Source organism: Ciconia boyciana, chromosome 3, assembly GCF_034638445.1.
Source record: "Ciconia boyciana chromosome 3, ASM3463844v1, whole genome shotgun sequence".
NCBI lineage: Eukaryota > Metazoa > Chordata > Aves > Ciconiiformes > Ciconiidae > Ciconia > Ciconia boyciana.
In genome coordinates, this window is record NC_132936.1 from 93,825,378 (window position 1) to 93,834,943 (window position 9,566).

Genomic DNA, 9,566 nt, shown 5'->3' on the forward strand with positions numbered 1-9,566 from the left:
ATTTACCCTCTGAAAGAGAAAATAGCAGAAGCATGTGTAACTGTTTGCCTTTCGTGCCAACATATTTTCCTTATGTAAAGAGAGGCCCTGGCGGCCCTAAGGAGGCTGAGAGATGCCCATGCTCCTCTGGGGAGGAGGAACTATCAGGCAAGGATGCCAGCGTACCCGCCTGGGTAAATTTGTGCAGGCACTTCACATTATAATAGGCTTTAGTATCTGATAACAGAGACCTGCTGGAGTCTGGCATGAGGACAGAAGGAATCGAAGGTCATGCCATGAATTCCAGTTATGCTGATAGGCATCTACAGCCAGAGGAAGGAGCTCAAGAACAGGAAGTGTAAACTGGTGGGGAGGGCTGGAAAACAGAAACTGATTCAGGGATGACAAGTATGGGACGTTTTGGAGCCCAACTGGACAATTGTGTGCATATGTTTGCCATGGGACATAGGCAGATGTTTTCCCTGATGGAGTTACCCACAAACTCTGCCATTACTGGTTAAACAAACAGAGTGAATACACTGCAATAAATGTATTCAATAGCTGGCACATGTCTCGCCAGAGGCCTCTCCCTGATGGAGAAGCTGATTCATGACACGGAAGGGCTGACCAGCAGATAGGTAGAGATGCAAACATACAGTGTGTACCTTGCACTAGGTGAACTGTCTGCACACGAAAGCAGCTGAGAGTGTATGTGACACAGCACAAAGTTGCTCTACCCGCTGCCTGCTTTTGCCTCATCATCCGATCGCACACTGCAAGTCAGTCTGTCGCTACCGCTTGCCTTGTGCCTTACGCTTAGCAGATGCCTGGGTGGCACAGTGCTCTGTGGTGCACACCAAGAGTTCACACATGGAGTGAGACTCTGCAGCTGTGCACCGAGCTGGCTCGGCAATCCCTGCACAGCACAGCTCTGTGCCGGGTTGGCTGCACAATTCTGGAGGCAGGAAGAGGTTAATTCATTTGGTCTTCCTGTAGAGCCTAACATAACTGGAGCTTTAAGGTCCTATGGTACCCAGATGAATAGGATGGTGTGGGATGGGATGGGATGGGATGGGACGGGATGGGATGGGATAGAATAGAATAGAATAGAATAGAATAGAATAGAATAGAATAGAATAGAATAGAAAAGAATAGAATAGAATAGAAAGGAACAGAAATTAAGGATGAGGAAGCAGAAGAAAAACTCCTAGCAAGTGGATGACACTTCCAGTTGTATCGTATGTTACCTCATTTATTTCTACTTCTTCTTCAAGGAGATGATTCCACTGTTTTCACAACATTCTCCTCCAGCCTCAGACTAGATGTGCTCGCTCTGCCTTTGCTTTTCAAATCATGACTTCTATTTGGGTTCACCTGCTTCATGGCTGTTGCTTTTTGCCTCTGCACAGGTACTGACAAGGGCTTTGCTGACATTGTCTAAAGCAAATTTTGAGCTAGGAAAGATCTGGTAAACAGGCAGGAGGTTGAAAGAGAGGTACAGCATAGGCAGGGACACTACAAACTGCTAGGACATGTTATCATCAGAGCATCTTGTTTCTTCGCGCCTCTGCTGAGAATGCCACAAGCACCCTTGTTAGTGACACACGTCAGGCAGCAACAGAAGCTACCTGCGAGGAATTGCACTAGGCATTGTTTTGTAGTGACTGAACAGTCACCAATCTGGACCACTGAAAGCTTGCTCCAGACTCCTGGCAAACTGGCGGGGAAAATCTCATTGAGTTCAGGGAGGTTTGGCTTCAGCTTCACAGAGCACAGCCTCAAACTGAAACTTCAGATGCATAAAACCCCACCCATGCGGTAACTACAGGGAAACTGGACTAAAACGGATAGATTTGAGCCTCAGTGAACAGATTAAATCACCCATTTAAATTAGCAAGCAGGAGAGCTTAATTTTAAATATTAAATCAAAATTTCTTGTCCATTTATCCTTTTTAATTATTTTCCCTAAAGAAAGCTTGATACTCATCAGGCTGTAACCAGTAAGACTCTGTTGACTTAAAACCACATACAGCCTGTCTACTAACTTTGGTACTTACTGTTACCAGCAGACAGCTTTATCTACACATATTTACTTACAGCTTTACATGCTTTTATTAGGTCGTGATTATTACATTTTTCTATGCTAGAAAATGGTGAATTATGCATTTTCCGTTTATTATAGGATGACTGTTTTTCTTTAGAATTGATTCATATCAGGCTGCGTTTAGAAAGAAATCTCAATCCACTAAAAATGTCTAAAACCAGTTTTATTAAACTCTTAGTTTATTACTTCAATAAACAGCCTTAATTGCAAAACAGAAAAGAAAAAGTAATATTAAACCAAGGAAGTTGTATCAGTGGCTAGTGGGTTAAACAGGTTGTTCCAGAACCCCATATACCCCAACACTGTAGATCTGCTGGATCTTGTCCTCTCATCCTCATTTTCCTCATAGACCAGAGGAGAAAAACAAGCTTGTCTGCTTTTTCCAAACCTCATTCAGTTTTTCTCAACTTTGAATGAGCAAGTCATTGAATCTAAGTTGTTGAATAAACTGAAATGGAAAAAATAGTTGCCTTCTACTCATGGAAGAGCAATTGCTCTCAAAAGTGGATTTAGCCCTGACCAAGCCTCCAGGTGCCTAGGCAGTAGTTTGGTTCAACTTTCTGAAATGTTTTGGCAGGAAGCATGTGTAACTTGATATTTAAAACAAAACAAGACAAAAAGAAGCTTTTTATCAAATATACTAAGCTTCATTCCTAATACAGGTGGCCGTTGTTCCACATTTAATTTTAAATAGCTCTATTTCAAAAGAGAGAAAACGTATTTAACTTAAAATTTTTAAAATTATTAAAAGTCTGTTGTTGATATTGTATGTTGTCTGTGATGGATGTCAATAATAGTGTGGGCCTTACTTTCCCTGCCCAGTGACCAGACTACTTTAAGCTGCCACTAGGAGACTGTGGGTGGCTTCTGCATCACAAATCACTGCCTCAGAGACAAAGTTTCCAGCTGGGAATTACAACCTCCCCCCAGGATGGACAGAGCTGTCAGAACAGGCACGTTCTCCCGTTCCTTTTATCCTCCTCCACCCACCCCTGTTTTTCCCGTTACAATCACTGGGGAAGTCTTTCCGTACTGTTGCATGACTGGAGAAAGAACCTGGAAAATATGAGCAGAGCATAAACCGATGCTGAGATGCCTGTTCAGATTGGCAAAGCACCTGAAACAATAGCTCAAAGATCCTCCACCCCTGGCCCCTCTGCCCATCCCAGGCAGGAGGTCTAATCCTGTGGGAAAGGGGCAGCCTCTCCCTGCGGGACACTGTGGAAAAGGTTGACACACGCTGTCCTAAAAGGTCATAATACTGTTCTGTTTTATTGCCAGTTGGCATTAATTAGCTTGCTACGGTCCTCTTTCTGAATTGTCTCGACTGAGGAGTCTCTGTTAGTGATTTATACTTGGCACTTCCCTGATAAAAGTTTTTCCACTCTAATTCAGCTTGAGTAAGACTCCTCTGCCAACTTCACTGAAGTGTCTCACCTTCCTGCTTCTGTCTCTCTTCATAGTAAATGCCATGGGAGAGGCGAATGGAGGATCTTTGTGCCAGTAGCCTGTCTGCTACTCTTCCATCACCAGTGCTCAGTCATCTTGCCTGGTGGCGACAAACATGTCACCATTAAGAGGAATTGCTTTGGGGTCAGCTCCTCCTAACCTCCAGCTTCACTGGCTTCAGTGAGATGAATCTGTGTTATGCCAGCTGAGGATCTGTTCCTTCAGGAAAACAAGGCCCATCGGAAAGACTGCACAGGAAGGAAAAACAGGGTTTCTTAAAAGGTTAGCTAACACTGCTTTAGCTAAAGCCAACCACAGCCCAATTTCTGGAGGCTTATGGCACGTAAATCTTGGATTAACTCAATATTCAGTAGAGCTTTGCAGTCCACTCGTAACACTTTCCAGTTCAATGTGAAGAATTGGGTCTCTCATGAGCCTCTTTTCAGCATTTCTCCAAAGCTCTGGATATCCTTCTCCAGCGTGGGATTTGCAGGAGACGCATTATGAGCAGGACACTAATCTGCTCCTCCCCTGCAGCGTGTGGGGAAGGGAATCTCAGATGGCCTCCTGCAGCATTTGATCCCTATTTCCTCCCTAGGATAACCTGGTGGAGACACCAATGTGCAGCCATTTCAGCCCAGACCCCAGTATTTAACCACTAGAAACATTCTGGTGTCAAGTTTTCACAGATGTTTTTCAGTGGAAGAATATATCCTAGCTCCTAAATTAACTCAAGCAGATGAGGCAGTATGGAAAACCACTGCTCTCAGTCATTGCTCTCCAGAAGTTTATATACATCTCAGGAACCATGACAGAGGGAAAGCCAGAAGCTCAGCCTGTTAAGGAAGCATGGTACCCACATTTTTAGTTTCCATGTTCACTCTCTTAATTTGTTTTAATGCCTGAGAGGTCTTCTGTTTGCAACTCAGTGTAGGCTTCTGGCTGGAAGAAACCATTAACCATGTCTGACTGCCTCCAAGCAGGACGGAAACAGAAAGGTACGGAGGGAAGATTAAGATCAAATTCCCAAACATAAAAGGAAATTTAAAGCAAAAAATTGAAAAGTGGAATGGCATGCTTCATCTCTATCATTGATAAAATATTTTGCAATCCTGGAAAACTTAATAGCTTCTTTGGCATAATCTTTATGACCTTAAAGGGGTGATAAGGAAGGTAATAAAAAACTGTTTCTGAAAGGTTATGCGTTTTCCTAGTCAACTCAGTTTTTCCTTCTCACCTCCAAGGCTAACATTCAAAAGGAAGCTTGGCACGTATGGGTTGTGTTGGAACTTGGAAGCTGTTTATTTAGCTTCTCCCCAGATACTACCTGTGCAACCTTGCAGAGCAGGGCAAGAAAGGGAGCCCTGTGGAGTGGCAACGGCGTCTGAAAAGTGGAGGGTGCATAACTCAAACTGCTCAAGTTTATTAAAACAAAATAGGTCAGTGGAGTTGCCCAGAGGGTTACGTAAGGCGGAAAGTAGCACTCCACAGGAGAGGAGAAGGGAGCCTGTTAAAAGGCAAAGCCACTCCAGTTTGTTTATGGCCGGAGATAACTGCCTTGTGGTGTGTCTGTTCTCCATAGCTGACAGAGTAAATCACACTCTTTATCTCCACAGCAGATGAGAATTTGGACTGGGCTGTTGTTTTGTGAGCTGCGGATTAAAGCAAATGGGGCTGTTATTTATTATTATGACTAGCATTATTATTTTGTTCCTGCAATCCCTGCATTTCAGTCTCTACATAAGGAATTTCATCACTCGCCAACAGTATGCTTGTAGGTAATGTTAGGGATCATAATAACAGTAAGGATACAGGCTTGATCCACCTGAAAAGGGTATAGAAGAAAGGTGGATTGGCAGTTGTGTACAGGCAAGGGAAACGGGCAAATGTGCTTTGGGATCCTGCAGAGCAAAGCTGGGAGCTGACACTCTCATCCCGGCCTGGAGGTCAGCACAAAGGCATCTGGGAACTGAGCAGTGCCCTGTGGCCTGCCGATGCACCTGTCCCAGCACCACAACCTCCCTCTGTTCTGCCTGCTCCTCCTGTGCCAGAAATCCAGCTTTGTATCTTAAACACCGCCCACTCCATCCCGGCTCCTCGGCCCTTGGCATAGATAGGGCAGGGAAGGCCTCTCTAACAGAGGTGCCAGGCAGCCTGCAGCTCTCACATCTCAGTGAGGGTACCATCAGTTTTGGTTACCCAAATCCCAAGCCACTAGTGGCAGTATTCATCCTTCAGATGTTGTCCCTTTTCATGCCTCCTCCTTGGCTCCTGTGACACATTGCTCCTTCCTTTCTGCAACCTCGGCTCAGTGACAGGCCAGAGCCGCTTGTGTTGAGAGCTCTCCCCAAAATCAGGCAGAACCCAGGTCTCGCTGAAGATCATACAATCAGAGAACATCTGATACCACAGAAAGCACCAACACTACTTTTCATGTTTTCAGGTCTGTAAGAACGAATGAGAGCTCTTTGCTTGTATTCAGATTGTCTGATCCAATGACACCTGCCACCTACTGAATGGGCCATGACCTAGGAAGCTTCTCAGCAGCTCCAGGTACAGGTCCCTGGGGGGGAACACGGACCGCATGCCACTGAGCCATTTGCTGAGAGCTGGTCAGAGAAACAAAGGAGCTTTTTCTTCCATGGGAAAATGCTGAATCATCAAAACCCACTTTTTTCATAGGGCGCATCAGTTTTCATGACATTTCCAGGAAAAAGTTTCTCTGATGCAGGATAGAAAGCAGAAGGTTATTTTTATTCTAGGGGAGGGCAGAGAGTTGAAGGAGACAGACGGGGAAAAGAGGCTACAACCATAGTCAACGCACTGGCAAAGCAATGTGAGACCCAGTTCGAGTTTTGCTCTGCCTGATCCAGAACCAGGGCTGGATCTGCCCAGCTGAGTGCTCTGAGCAAACACCTGCGTGCTAGAGAATAGCTGGAGGGGACAGGAGGGAAGGTGTTTCTCCCTGTATAATTTTTGCAAGACATGTTTGAAAAGGCCTGGGTTCATCTCATGTTAGAATAGCAGTTCTGACACCCTGCAAATGTCTGTACATGAGGACTCAGCTCTCCTAGCCAGATCGATGGTTTGCATTCTCCTGCACCTCATCTGCGTCCTTGCAGCTCACCAAGCAGCAGCGGCATCTGTGCCACACGTCAGGGTCACATCCCTACAAGGACAAAATGCCCTGGGATAAGACGTGAGCCCTCTCCTCCAGTCAGAGCACCGCTTCCTTTCTTTCTTGTGCAGAAACTTTCCTCTTTGTGCAGAAACAGCCAAACTCTGCCACGCCAGCATGGAGCAGGCTCTCGGCTGCAAGAGCAATGGCTTCCTACGTGCTATGCCGATTTACCCCAGTGGAGGATCTGGGCCCCTAGAGCACAGCAAGGATGCTCCTGCCCCAGCACTCAGCCCTTTCTGGAACAAGCCCACAGAAGCACTGCAAGTTCCTATCCCAGCCTATCAGAAATGCATCAAGCAGCTGCTGCAATATCCACCTGGCACACAAGCACTGCTCTTTAGGGCCACTCTCTTCCCCCGACAGGTCTGGCCCTGTCTTGTAGGCCCTTGCTGCTGGGTGAAATGTATTTTCTTTTGGCACGTAGATGCCTTTATTCAGCTGGCTCTGCTCTTTTCCAGGGATCATCCACAGCCCCTGCAGCTCTCACTCTGAGCTCTCTTCCTTTTTGGTGCCCCTGGAAGTGTGGCCTTTTCTGGTTCATTTACACCAAAGCTCAATTCAAAAGGGACCTGATGTGTATTTTTTCAGTGGGCCAGGCTTTGGCAAAGCGGAAATCCTCCTCTGGTGTGGCAGCTCTGTTCTCCTAACAGGTAGCCATTTCCATGACTAGTACGGATATTCATTCATCCTCGTGTGTGACTGGGAGCCTTAATTCCTGGGAGGGAAGAGCACAGCGTGACTTGTATGGTCCACAGTGTTACAGGCCTTTGAAACGCTGCATTTTGCAGTCCTTCAGCTTCTCGCAGGCTCCAAGAGGCCAAAATTTAAAGCAGGTCTGTGCTCTAGTGAGTAACTGATGTAATTACGCTCACTTGTTACAAGGGGAAGCTTTCACAAGAGGGGGAGGCGGTGGCCCCACGCCAGGAGGTGTGTCCCCGATGACAAGCCGCGGAGCCAATCACAGCCCTGAAAGATCATCACATTCATACCAAAAAGAAAAGAAACCGCCCCAGGGTATTTATATTGAGGAAGGGGGGGGGGGGGGAAGTGTTGGCAAAGAAAGAGAAAAAGAGACTGAGAACCTGCAACTTTGTTAACTAACTCTGCAGCTGAATTCTAAAAGGCCAGGCTGGTCCCCCTACAAATCTTGCTTCCCATCCCCTCCTCTCTCTCGAAGCATCTCTGGAAATCGGTCTGTAAGCTGGAGTGAAAAGTTCAGCTGCTTGGAGTGGTCCTTCTTTCCTCCTGGCAGGCAACCTCGTACCCTGGCCTGAGCAGAGCTGATCCTCGAACGGGCTGGGGAGGGTGAGCCCCAGCAGGCAGGGTGGGCAACGGTCCCCCGGCAGCGATCTCTTGATACCAGCAGGGCAGGGAGCGGGACCGGCCAGGAGCCCCGACGATTAATAATTACCTTCACAGCACCCAGCATGCTGGCGTGGGCTCCCAGCTCCCTGTACCTATGTTAAACAGCTGGGGAAAGAGAAGGCAGGTTTAGCTTTAACCAAGGGGTAAATGGTCAGCATTTACAAATGCTGAACCACCAAAAACCAGCCAGCCACAGGTTATTTATTCCACTTACACAAGAGGACCGCGTGGTCCAAAGGATGAGGGGGTCCGTAGCAGCCTGGAAAGCCTGTTTTCTGCTACTGGCCTGTTGGATGAACCAGGGGACAAAAACGCTTCCTCTCCCTGAGCTGCGTTTCTTTCCTGCCCGCCCTTTCTGCTGCCTTTTTCTGTTTGGACTGCGTGTTCCCCGGAGTACAGACTGTCTCTGACCGCGTTTGTGTGGAGCCTCGCACAATGGGGCTGTAATCTCACCTCGGTGCGAACATACTGCCATTAATAACAATAAAAATGCCCATCACACCCTACAGCGGTTGTGGACAAGGGACGAGTGGCACCAGTCCTGCTCCCGCCAGGGCCCTGCTGGCCGAGGTAGGCCGGTGTCCTCTGGGGAGCTCGCAGCCCCCTCTGCTCCGCGGCTCTGGCTGCGGGGGGAAGGCGGCAGCGGCCCTGTGCTTTGCCGGGAGGTGGAAAGAAAGGGTCCCTTCCCCGCCCGGGGAAACTCCCAGCCGGGCTCCGAGGCCGCGCCACACGGCGCTGAGGCGGCCCCGGGGCAGAGCCACCGCCCCGCACGGCCAGGCCGGGCCGCGGCATGGGCCGGGCCGTGCCGGGTCGGGCCGGGCCGGGGCGAGGCGCGGGGCTGCCCTGCCACCTGCCGGCAGCAGGGGCTCCGTGCGAGGCCGGCTGGGGGTAAGGAGAGGCGGGAGAGCCCACGGGCCTGCGTGGGAGACCCCCCACCCCCGGCCGTGAACCCCCCATCCGCAGGCCTTGCCCGGGTCGGGAGCCGGCGGCCACAGGGCTAGGCCCGCCGGGGAGGGAGGCAGGGCTCGGCGCTGCCCCCTGGGAAGGGGACCCTGGCCTGCCTCACCTGCATGCCCAGCTCCGCCACCATGCATGTCCTCGCCCTCGCCGGCCTGGGTCAGAGCCCAAGGGCCCCCAGGGCTCTCCTGACCCTGAGACGCAGGGGTTGCCTGTGGCCGTCCAACCCGCGGGGCTGCAGAGCTGCCCACCGAGGGCCAAAGCACTGGGGCAAGCGGTCGCCTGGAAGGGGCAGAGACAGCGGAGGGGAGAAGCCTGAGTTTCTCTCTGCCATCGTTGGTAGTGCTGTGCTGTCAGCCCTGGCTCTTTGTTCCCTCTCCTCCCCACCTACTGTACAATCGTCCGACTGTTCCAGGCACGCACAGCGCTGGCCACTCAGCCCCTCCCCTTGCAAAAAACACGAGACCAAAGAAACTCCTCTCTCATCGGCATCCGATGAAAGATGGGGAGGAGACCTTTCCCATGCGGTAC

At 49.3% G+C, this 9,566-nt stretch overlaps 1 long non-coding RNA gene across 1 annotated transcript; it reads right to left on the bottom strand.

Moving 5' to 3' along the window:
• Window positions 1-7,823: 7,823 nt before the first annotated feature.
• LOC140650176 (uncharacterized) lies at window positions 7,824-9,351 on the bottom strand. Its single transcript, XR_012041867.1, has 3 exons — window positions 9,145-9,351; window positions 8,293-8,531; window positions 7,824-8,183 (listed from the first exon to the last, which is right to left on the bottom strand). It is a non-coding gene; the product is annotated as an uncharacterized lncRNA (long non-coding RNA).
• Window positions 9,352-9,566: the final 215 nt, after the last annotated feature.